This window comes from Macrobrachium rosenbergii, chromosome 47 (assembly GCF_040412425.1).
Source record: "Macrobrachium rosenbergii isolate ZJJX-2024 chromosome 47, ASM4041242v1, whole genome shotgun sequence".
In the NCBI taxonomy this organism is placed as follows: Eukaryota; Metazoa; Arthropoda; class Malacostraca; order Decapoda; family Palaemonidae; genus Macrobrachium; species Macrobrachium rosenbergii.
In genome coordinates, this window is record NC_089787.1 from 30,455,170 (window position 1) to 30,468,464 (window position 13,295).

Here is a 13,295-nt window from a genome sequence, read left to right on the forward strand (position 1 = left end):
TAACAAATCAATGACTATAACACAAGTTTAAATAAAAGTTCCCTTCTGCAGCAAAATGTTTGGGAATTGAAAAACGAAATGCTTTAAAAGATCATTAACATTTTATTGGCTTTTATCTTAACACTTGTGATATGCTATTCTTTGGTATATTTATTTATGAAGCTGCACTTACACAAGACAGTAATCCTAAGAGGCATAAAAATATACTTTGGAGTTCAACATCAGACAATTGAAAAAAGTGCATTACCACATCAACATTCAACTGCTGAGACTTTCGACAGTGAATAAACTTATCCACTGTCGTCTGAAAGACTTCAGTGTAATGCAGCAAGCTAACAAAATGGCTTAAACAAGATGTAGTTACCATCACATTTTCTTCAAGCCTATAACCATTCATTAATCAAAGTAGCTACTACACACCATAAGCCATTTAAATTCTATAACTGATGAGACATTGTAGAATGAACAATATTTTACAGAGAATATACTGTATCCTAATACTAAAAAGGACTAGAGCTCTCCAATATTCCACTCTTGAGGTAACTAAGTTTCAACATAAACACTGTAAAAACATGTATAACATACACAGCAAAACTTTGACAACAATAAACTAACACAATCATACCACCAATTACATTACAGATTGTACTCAAAATCACTCCTGGAAAAACAACAAACTTTCTCGAAAACAGAAAGAGCAAACTTTCTCGAAAACAGAAAGAGAAGAAGACTGTCCATTCCTAGCATATAGAAATGAAAACCAGTTTATAAACAATGCACTAAATCACTTCAAGTAGAAAAGGGATGAAAAGAAATTCCCATGAACTGTACTTTTCATTACAAGGGCAGTTCCTGACTAGTTATAACCCCATTACACTATAATAAGGCTGAAGGGGTGGGAACACTAACAGTTATTAACACACCACATATCATGAACTAAATAGGAATGGGGACTTGTGTTAAGTTTAACGTGGGAAATCCACATAAACAAAATAGAGAATAAAAAACGAATATATTACTATGACTACAGTAATTATCATTTGCACTGATCACTTCACATTTACATACAATTAATTATATAAATGCAGTATAATGTAAAATTATTTCCACTCAATGCAATACTTAAATCTAACTTGATACAAGAGATTCCAATGAGTAAACGTAACAGAGGGAATTCAAGAGCATGTAAGCTCTCTTAAAAAAGAAAATATTCAATAAGCTATATTCTCTCAGTTTACCATTATCACACTGACCTTCACACACTGTTGAATGTAAAGCTGAAGCAATAAATATACCCTTGATAACCATTCTTTGGATTTATAGTTGAAAAATACATTCTAATAATGAATGACAGCTTTACTATATGTTGGAAAGCCACCACAGAACAGTTTCCTCTCCCTTGTATGTTAACATATGCAGTCTCAAATTTAGTGCAATTCTAACTGGGAGAGTTGTACCAATGTCCTTAAACCATTCTCCACAACGTTATGTGATTCAAGTGACGCATCTTCATTGTAATCTATCAAGCCATGTTTTAAACTGAAGAGATGAGTATTTCCAAAAAAAGTAGATGAGATCAAAGCAATAAAAATTGTAATTCATGATGAACTACAAAAAGTGAATGTAATTTTAGCATTTGTAACTTAAGAATGAAGCAAAGTTTAGCTAACAATGAATATTATCATTCCAAATAAGCCCATTAATAAACTAGTTGGACAATACAGAGGAAAAAAGGCCTTTCCTTATTTCTTTTAAAGAATTTGAGTGTAACAACTTACTGAATGAATAAGAAGCATCTTAAATCTAATAACCTTTTTTATGTAATCGACCACAAAGAACTTCAAAAGGCTTTGCACAACCCAGAAGCAAGCGGAATGCTACAGACTTTTTGTGAGGTTTCAGAGAACCTGACTCAATGTCCTAAAGTGGGATTACTTCAGACAAAATTTCCTTGGTACTATCACTAAGTGTTGTTGGGAAGAGAATATCAAATTGAATAATTATGTCTCCCTTTCTGTTGGGTTCCTTGTGATAGGGTAACCCATAGCCCAGTAATCTTTTAGTGGTTTTTGGATTTACAATCTCATTAGAGAGATCAAGACTTACTGTGGTACCATCTAATGTAGGAACAACTATTTGACCACCACACAGCGCTTGTCTGAGTGATATTTGTCCAGTATATATTACATTTGCTCCATCTCTCTTGAACATCGCATTTGGTTTATCTTTAATAACAAAGACAATGTCAGCAGGAATCTTTCCAGGTATTTGGTCACCCTCTCGCTCAAATGTGACTTTTGTGCCTTCTTTCCAGCCTGGCTTGACATTTATGGTCAGAATCTTCTCTTCTTTCCGGGACAAACCATCTGCACCCACGACACTGCGAGTGATTTTCATTTTCTTTGTCGCGCCTTGTGCCACGTCCTCTAGTGAAACAAAAAGGTCTTTAATGATGGGAGGATCCTGATGCCCTTTTCCTTCTGGTGGTCGAAAAGCATCCTGAGGGCTAAAACTGAAGGATCGTCGTGTGCCGCCAGCCATTCTGTGTCCCCCAATGCCTCCACCCATTATATGAACAAATGGATCATCTTCCACATCCATTTCTTCAAATATCTGTGCACCATGTCCATCAACTCCCATGTTGAAAAACTGGGCAAATGGATCGCTAGTGCCAAAGAACTGTTGGAAGGTAGCTCTGGGGTCACCTGAAAAAGTATATGTGAAGTGAGTACCATCACCACCAGGGCCTCCTGGTACACCACCTTTCAGACCTTCTTCGCCGTACTGGTCATATATATCTCGCTTCTTCTTGTCACTCAGTACCTCATAGGCTTCGGCAACTGCTTTGAACATTTCCTCTGCATTAGCAGACTTATTCTTGTCAGGGTGATATTTGAGTGCCATTTTCCTATAAGCTTTCTTGATGTCATCATCAGAGGCACCCTTAGACAGACCCAATATTGAATAATAATCTTTGCCCATTTTGCTTAGTATTTGATGTATAACACTACACAGTACTGACTTGAGTTTCCTGCAGTTCCTATTCCAGTTAAAAAAAAGGTCTCCTTCCTGTAAAGAAAAATTAAAAAATTAAAAACTTATTCAGCGATATGGAAACTAGGATACTGAACAGAAAAATATTCAGTATCTTGTATACGACGACTCAGATTATAGAGCACACTGAAATACAACGGCACATTCTATAATCAAGCAAAACGTAATCCTAAAAGAAATACTTCTGACCAGTGAATAAAAATTTATGCCTTGGATGACTTCAAAGTAATTTTCACCCCCTTTAGTATCACACACTGACACTTACAAATACAGTAATGGTTTGCAATGTGAAAATTTTAAGAAACACAACATAATTGGGGAAACTATTTTTCCCAATCAACTGAATTATTATCAAGAATTAAAACCTCAAAGCACCTGCCTCTTCCTTTTTGTCAATATTTTATTACAGAAATGGGGATTAGGAATTTTTTCCACTGCCTTTTTCCTATCCACTGATTAATCACTCCACCTTTCTTTATAAATTATATAGTCACTGGTGATGGGCTGATATTAAGAAATCTCTTAAGTGTACTGCCGTTACTTTTTCTTTATTCCATAGCTCTTTGGGCCATTGCTTTACCATGTAGTACTTTGAAAGTTTTAGTTGTTAGTTGGAAATCAGGACTGAAAACATCAAGTCTCAAGAAAGTATAGAAAACCTTCTCATTATCTAAACATTATGATAGTGTGGTTTTCAAAAATTAAATACGAAGTACACCATATGATTCTTTGTATGTCTCTACAGCTGTGTGTAATGAAAAATTAATTTGTGGGCTTTAGACAGCACCTTCAACAAATTGGGTCCAGATAAGAAACCCACTGTAAGTGGACTAGCAAGCCTACTTAAGTGAAGTCTTCTCTTTAGGACAAAGTAACTAATAAATGTGACATTAAAATAAAAATCTGATAAATAAAAGAAACACTGAATACTGTAACAGATGAAATCAGTGTCAGATATAGGAATGGATAATAACAAAGTAAAAACTATAAAATCTATTTTTAGTTGTCAAGCTCGGCACCTAACCTGAGCAGGTTAGTGTGCCTGCCAATGCGTTTGTGGATTAAGCACTAAGGAACCAAGGATGTACAGTAAACAAAGTGAGAATAGGGTCAGGATAAGTTGAGGGAGAGGGAGTTCAAACAGCTGGTGACTCTACTTAAGGGTGGAAATGTAGAGAATAAACAATGGCCCTATAAGTAAATATTTTTCAAAAGGTTTACAACATCCTAGATTACATCTGGAAGTCCAGACAGTAGGTAAGTTAAGGGCAACCTATGATCAGAATGCATCCCTGTATTTCACTTCGATTTACCACACTCTAGGTTAGGCAGGATAGGTTTAGAAAAAGTAAAACACAGTCTCTCTATCTAAATTTCTATAAAATAATCAGGATATTCACGTAAATTGAAACTTGATATGTAAAGCAATGGCATATGCGTTGAATGATTTTTTCCACAGTGCCTGAAACCTTCCATTAAGCAAAAATCTTTGTTAATTACCAATACATAACGTGGATATGGACTGCTTGGTGTTTTAAAATTATTCTCACTTTGGTTACAGTACATCCTTGGTTCCTTAGTGCTTAATCCATAAACACATTGGCAGGTACACTACACTGCTCAGGTTAGGTGCCGAGCTTGACCACTAAAAACAGATTTTTAAGTTTTTACTTTCAGTTCATTATTCACTCTTATATTTGACACTGATTTCACCTGTTATTCAATGTTTCTTATATGTAACAGATTTTTATTATAATGTCACCTTTATTAGTTACTATGTCCTTGAGAAAAGACTTCACTTGATGTGAATGTTTGTTTCTATTGAAAGACCATCACCCTTTCCTGTAACCAATACTTAAAATAATTCTTTGTGAATGCACAAATCACTATTGTACACTTACAGTCTCATGCCCTTGTCCAACGACTGCCCGAATATAAGTGTTACTACTTTGCTTAATTTTCATTACAGAAAATTAACATGTTACTACTATTTAATTTTATACTACGAATTAACAGGTTATTACTTTTCTTTTACCTCCCTTTTGCTTTTTACATTTACTAAGATAGTGCTATGTCCGTCTGTAACAACCTGTGCTTCCCAGGTTAACATAATTCTTAACACTCAGTTTTGAAGTCTCAAAGGTTACTTTTTTATCCATTTCATTTGCTTCCTTAGAGTAGAATAAATGTTCAGTGGTGCCTTCTTTGACTCAAGAGAGATTGCAAACCTCGTCCCTATATTTTCACTTTTAGTTTGCCTTTGAGGTTCAAAATATTGTGATAATATGTTCAAGGATGTACCTCTTCTTCCACATACCAATTGTTCTTCCCGTCCCATAACACTGATGCTTCTTTTCGTTAAGTAAATAATATCGCTGATTCTTTCGTGCGTTACCAGCCCTAGCCTAGTGCGCACGATGTAGGAGGTGGCGTCATGATTTCCAGTACAGTTTTGTAATACAGCTATTGTTAGTCATGTGTGCTTATACTTGTTACTGAAAAACGATGAAGTTTATTGAGGGTCAAGAGTGAGAAATGTACTGTAATAGGTTTCACCAACAAATTTAATTCTAAATATGGTGAAACATGCTTGATCTAGTATTTTTTCATGTGATTCTGGCAAATTTGATATTCATTTCTGTTGTACATGTTTGGTTAACATGTACAAACCCCATTATCTAATGAAGAAGAGGAACTTCAATGAGAAGCCATGCCTTTGAGCTCAGGTCAATAAGGTAGGCCTAAGTGGCTCAAGTTAGGTTAGGCTGGTTAGAATTATCCTTTTTCACTAATTTTTGTTTCTAAAATCATACCTTCTCCCCACCATCATTAGATATATAGGCCTAAAGTTGTAGCTGGTTAATCAGGCATTTCCACTGAAAATTAAAATATAATCCTTCAAATTAACAAAGAAGCTACAACAAAGAAAATTATTTCACCAGTTTTAGAATGAATAATTAGCCTAGACTATAAATATCTACGAACGTAGGCCTACGACCAGCAATTAACCTCAGCCTAGGCCTACACTTCTTAAGTTCACTTGACAGGTTTGTGTCTCCTAAGACAGTTACCTTAACCATAATTAAATTAAAATAAAAAGCCATTGATAGCGTTATTATGACATTTATCGCCGTGACATATTTAGGCTAAAAGAGGTTTCAGTAAAAGGCTATCCATAGGCCTAGGTCGAGTTGCGATGACGACCTAATCTACGACTTGAACAATTCTTTCAATAAGCTAAGGGATCTCGGTAGGCACCAGATCATCCATCCACTAAATTATCGTGACAAAAACCTTAGACATCTTTTGCAATTGTGTCCGGGCCTGAAAGATTACGCCTTACATAAACAACAGTCATTGACCGAAAGAAACCGATAGGCCTAGGCTGAATCCAGCCTGTGACAACGCACCGTAGAGCAGACAGGAGCAATTCCAGTCCTCGAGTCAACTCCAGAAACTTTTAACAAAACACTTGCTTATTTAATGACACAACATACCAAACTGTGACACTTTCGACAGTTGATCCAACACAACACTTACAGGTTGAATGGTTCGTTGTCGACCTGGCTTCCTACAACTTATAAACTGAAGAGGCGCTCGCTGACAAACAGAAGACCCCGAATCACGATTCACAGTTCCTCACCTATCAGCGTTGCCAACCTTCCAGGGATTGCGGAACAAACTAGAACGTGCTTTAATGTAAGTTATAAGACCCAGATATATTAATTATGAAACATAATTAAAGAATATTAGTATTTTTATCTTCTGTTACAATGGAAATCCACAATCTATCCGATTTCCCTTATGTAATTTAACGCCGCTTACTAGAACATCGTGGTATGTCCGACTTCTGCCTGGGAGTGCGGAACTGTGGAATGTGTTGTCTATTTTCGAGATGATTCGTTCAATTTCTAGTATCGGCGATTACGTAATGCCGTATTCGGCTAAATACCAGTGTTTGTTAGACGCGCATTATTTATTTCTTTTGTACATTAATTAATGGAACGGCTTCCAAAGAAGAACGCTTTCAATGAAATCCATTAAAGTGAATCGGTGGTTGCATTGCATTTTTGTTCTTGCAACCTTAAATGCATTCAGTTACTAGTCATCAATCGTGATTTAATGAAAATGAACGAAACCGATGAGTTATTGATTTAACTAGACTTCGAACAGCATCCTTAAGTTGCAAATGAAGACTGCGGACGTTTTCGCGTTGACTTATATAAACTATAATGTAATTGGTCACAAAAGTAAAAAAAAATTATTATATCTCTCTCTCTCTCTCTCTCTCTCTCTCTCTCTCTCTCTCTCTCTCTCTCTCTCTCATCACCCTGACATTTTTTGTATTCACAAACATTAAGCTACAAATGTTTAATATCCAATTCGCTCTACCTCGGAAATAATACCGAAGGGGAATTATAATTAATTTTAGCATGTTCATGAAAATTACAACAAAGCAAAAGATTACATAATGCATGCATAGGTCATTATATTTGGGGTAGGTCTTCAGGTCAAGACCAGTAAAAGGGTTGTATATCCCCATTAAAACTTAGTTGTTTGTAAAACTGATTCGCCATTGTAATCGTTTGTTTCATTGTACATAGCTTTCCTACAAATGTCTGAAGAAGAAAGTATAGACAAGTGAAAAATAGGAAGGGGATGAAATACTGTACAAATGGCTATGCAGAATGGTTGGTTAAAAATTGCTTTAATTTAATATAATAATAATAATAAATTTTCGTCATTGCTATAATTTTTCATAATGACATTGCTCTTGGAGTTTCTGTAAGGAATGAGTTTATCATTACCTTGGTGGAATGTAAGAAGCTGTAATGCGCCTTTGGTTAGGCCTAAGCTATAGCTCTGGATAAGTACTCAGGGATAACAAAATAACGGTCATGATTACCTCTGCGTTTCCTAGATTTATTTGAGTCCCTTATCTCTAAATAAATGATGCGTTCATTATGAAATCTATGAGAAAGGCAGACCATATCTGTGTAGTACTATGCAGTTTACTGTAAATTCGCTTGACTAGACCTCATCAACATTAATTTTGTATCAACTTCGTTCGTAGATAATTTCATTTAGTTTTGCATATCAAACGGGAATGTTACAATCACGCAAGACCTTCCATAATACTGGTCTGCGGACGCCGTCAGACACTTTCTCGTAATCAATCAATAAAAACCACCAGAAGGTGATTCTAATTTAAATATACTGTTGCACAATATGTCCATACACAATATTTGACCTGCGCAACTCCTGAGCTTCTAAAAGCTCGTTTATCCCCAAGCGTTTTATCAATTCCTTTCCTTAGGTTATTGAGAATAAACATTGTAACTACAACCGACATGAGTGTAATGCGTCTATAGTTAAACCATTTAGCCAGGGCACTTTTTGCAGAACCGCAATCTATCGATTTTGCATGAGCGCACACAATATTTTCTTACTTTATTCATGTAAAACCATTAAAATTATATCCAAAACCTCATTATCTGTATTAGACGTCCAAATGCACTGCGTGTGGATCTTGATTATCTCAACTTTTACTCGAATATACGTAACTTTAACAGGAACCATACGAAGTTTAGCGAACCAAAATGTAATACAACTTCTAAACACCTATTTCATCTCTCATTTGAGCTACTATGAACTGGTAATCCATTTCTTTGAAGAATTTAATACATTTCCTTGAAAGGCGGAATTCTATCAGCCTAGTTCCTTGTTGAACGAACGGTTCGTAATACTTTTGAATGTGAAAGGGACGGCATAACGGCATGCAGTCGGAAAGGTCAAAAAGAATCCTAAAGGTTGCAGGATTTCTATCGACAAAAGGAAAAAGGTCACTGAACCTTCACATGTTGTTTGTCGGTACCTGAACTCCGAGTCGATTCATAAGTCATAATGAGAGACGCCGAGAGTGTGGGCGTGGGTTATGCATGTAGCTTTGTGAATAAACGATTTTTAAAACTACTTTTACTTAAACAAATTCAGAGAAGAAACGGATGTTTTCGTCATCTTGCCACATATTCTACGCCTATGTGAAGGCTGCATGAATCAACGCTGTGGTTCAAGGTCTGTCAATGAATTACCTAGGTCTAAGCCTAACGCGGTATACAGCCCAACAGCTGGTATCGTAACGTCTTGAAATGTTAAAGGTGACAACTCACCCTGTTTATTGTCATTTACAATGGCACTAAAAATAGCTTTAAAAGGAATGGATCCCGATTAGCGGAATTCCGAGCGTTGGTGTGTGATTTTACGTGACCTTTTGGGTATGTATGACTTAAAGATGAAGTGTTTATCGAAGTCTGCTGGTCCATGTTACTGTCAGTGCATGATAGAGATGGAAGCTACAAAATTATTCCTTACTGGATTACAAGGTTACAGTGCTTGCATTACAGACCTATTTTTGCTATTATTTGCAGCTTGTGAAGGGAGGCATAATATACGAAGGGATCGTAAATTTGCAACTACTGTAGAGCGATACGACGTCATTAATTTCAAGAGACCTTGTTCACACTAAACGCTCTAATGAGACAGAATTAGATTGATTTGTGACGTAAGCTGTGGGTGTTATTCTATATCTCTGTAAGTGGTGCCTAGGTTTAATAAAGTGCAGATTATTATTTTTTTGGTGTTTTGGAGAAGGCTGTCTCTCTTAAATATATGGAAAACTCCATACAATAAACACCCATATATAAGTGGGAATGGAAAAGAACGCAGCGCAGCTAATGAAACAGACTGGTGACAAACCTTTTGAACATCCGATGAAGAAAATTTAGAGTTAGACATAAGGTAGAGACAAGGTATTAAAATCATTTAAGAAATTCGTACTAGAAAGTCATCTCAACTGCAATGCTTCCACAAAACACCCTGAGACAAACTTGTCATTTAACAAATCTTGCCGTTAATTCATTCTAGTACAAATCTCACGCCCATAAACTCCTTAGGCCTTGATGAGAATAAAAAGTACAATATAACAGGAAGAAGAGATTTCAACTTCTTCTGGTCTCAGAATCACAATGAATTTTGGAAGAAGACAACAAATATCCGACTCACAGAGAAAGTCGACGGATTTCACATCATACTCGAAAGAAACTAATCCTAATCTAAAAATGTATAAGTGGTAAACTTGAAAAGTTTCTTGAAAAGTCCCAGGGCTTCCCAAAAAAGAAAAGAACCTTTCAATTTGACTCCTCGACTTGGAATAAATTTCAGAATCACAATGAAATTTGTCACATATTCAAAATTCTGACAGAATATAGAAGACATATACATATATCCGATATATACCATAGAAAATATCAGTATATTTCATATCATACTACGAAAGAAATCACCTAATCCATGATTAAAAGGGCCTGTGTGAAACTTAACCATTCTTGTCTTTCCTGTCCTTTGTCTTCCACAAATCTCCTCTCATCTCCACCTTCCCTTTTACAGCAGATCTCATCCAAGTAGATCTAGATCTTTCAACCCTTCTTGTCCCAGGGCTAAAACGAAAGACATGACCATGAGCTCCGATTCATCATTATCACATCTACATAGAAAAATTTGAACCCTGTCATTTGAATGCTCATTTTTAATGAAATCTCATCGACAATTGGAATAAATTTCAAATATATATATATATAGCATATTTCAAATGGAACTTTGTCACATATTCAAAATTCTGACAGAGTATAGGAATGATTAAAACGAATAAACATATATATATATATATATATATATATATATATATATATATATATATATATATATTTAAAATATATATCACCCATAAAACACTATTTAAACGTTGAAACCATATATTTTGTTGATTAAAGAATATGGACAGGTGGAAAGTTACAATGGTATATATACAAAACATGAAGGTGTGGCCTTAGGGCCTCCGATGTTAAAACTTAAGAAGGAGGAGATTGACCAAATTCCTAGTGGTTTTGGCCTTGGATCTGGCTGTTTCTTGTCTCTTCTTCAAAACAAAAGGTGTCAATCGTCCGATTTCCAATCATCTGACAGGTTCATATTGTTGGTTTGATTGATGATAGCAGCATCTTTCTTTTGTACGGACAGCTTTAAAACCAACTCCGCAGATCATCCCTGTATCCAAGTAGAAAATTCCCGAACTCTCCGAAGCTAGATTCTTTGCAACCCCTGTCTCGCCTGTGACCCAATCTTGTAAACTCCGGCTTCTTCCCTTTTGTTATTTAAGTATACGTTAACGAGCGAACTCCCGATGGATTTGGGATAATGGAAAATGAAAGGATTATTAGAACTGAGTTGCGATGTTTTCATCGTAGGACATGATTTGCTTTATTAATAGCCCTCTCGATAATGTGTGGTGGATAGAGCAGTTGCAGTTTATGTTGGCATCATCCAGGTACTCATTTGAACATATCCTAAGTCTCTGAGGAATAGGTTGCACCCTAGGAAAATGAATGTGGAGACAGCGAAGGTGGGTTTTCTAGTTGCATACCTGTTCTGTTTTCTTTGATGTCATTTGAACGGCAGTTTTCCGTCCTTTTCATTTGTTTTAAATTTTTGTATATATACCATTGTAACTTTCCACCTGTCCATATTCTACCAGTGAGGCTTGGTTTCAACGTTTAAATAGTGTTTTACAATTTTCATAACTGTTATTACAGGAAAAGACATGAAAGTATATATATATATATATATATATATATATATATATATATATATATATATATATATATATATATATATATATATATATATATATATATATATATATATATATATATATATATATATATATATATATATATATATATATATATATATATATATATATATATATATAACGAATCCCACAGGAAAAAGACAGGCAGAAGTTCAGTAGTACCAAGCGCTTTCACGTTTATTGACGCATCATCGGGGTACGAATGAGACAAAAATATAAAGAAGGTTACAAAGTAAACAAAATGAACAAGAATACCAGATGGTCAGTTGTCCAAGGGTAATAAACAGAAAGTTAATCCAGGATAATCCCGGACCGAGCTGTCACAAACTGAACCTAAGACCACACAAAAAGAAATACTAAAGTTTAGGCTTACAAAATCCAAAAACATGTATAACCTTGAATACCAGATGGTTAATTGCCAGGGGTTAAACAGAAAAGGTTAATCCACGGTAAATCCGGGATCACGCGGTCAAAAACTAATCCAAATATATACTTAACCATAAGGCAAACGGCTTCTTACACATTCAAATTGCAGAAACATGTATATTTATAGGAAGAATTAGTAAGTTATGACATTCCCTTAACTGTAGCAAACCTCACAAAACTTATTAGGTTATGTATCAAAGATAGTAAATTTTGTTTCAATGGGGAATTTTTTGTACAAAAGTTTGGTATGGCTATGGGTAATCCCTTATCTCCTGTCCAAAGCAATATTTACATGGAATTTTTGAGACAAAATTCTTACAAGAATTTTGCCCGAAAAGTTATATGGTTTAGGTATGTAGATGACATTTTTGTATCTGGCCAGTTCACGAAAATCTCCAGGAATTTCTCGTTAAGCTAAATAATTTAGTCCCTTCTGTAAAATTTACTGTAGAGGAAGAAAGAAATTGTAATTTGAATTTTCTTGATGTAACTGTCCATAAACATGATAGAAATTTCACCTTTTCAGTCTTTCGAAAATCAACTAACATTGCCTCTTTTGTTCATTATTATTCCAATCACCATCAGAATGTTAAATTCTCTGTTTTTTCTGGAATGTTCTTAAGGGCTTTACTTGTTTGTAGCCCGCAGTTCATTGATGCTGAGATCAAAACTATTTATGATATTGCTTTGAAACTTAAATACCCAAGGACCTTTGTAGATGTAGCATGGAAAAGAGCCAGGAAAACATTTTATTTAACTAATAACAAACTTGAATTCAGTAAGCATAATATTCTCAAATTACCGTATGGTGAAAGGTTTTACAAATTCCTAGAATTTTAAAGATTTTCAACATAAATGTTGTTTTCAGTAATTTTAATGTTAAGAGTTTAGTGATAAAAAATTCTCCTAAAGATGTTTCTGGCTGCATCTATGAAATTCCTTGTAAAAATGTGATAAAATATATTATGGACAAACTGGAAAACCACTTTCCAAAGAATCAAACAACAGCAATATTCTGTCTGAAATATCGAATGCATTATTCCAACATCCTATTAACTGGATTTTAGTTGCAATGACACAGTTAAACTTGTTTTATTAAATCAAATAA

The 13,295-nt window shown here is 35.0% G+C and overlaps 1 pseudogene; it reads right to left on the reverse strand.

Annotated features, from left to right (window-relative positions):
* Positions 1 to 79: 79 nt before the first annotated feature.
* On the reverse strand, positions 80 to 6,970 carry LOC136830718 (dnaJ homolog subfamily B member 4 pseudogene; annotated as a pseudogene).
* Between the last annotated feature and the right edge of the window lie 6,325 nt (positions 6,971 to 13,295).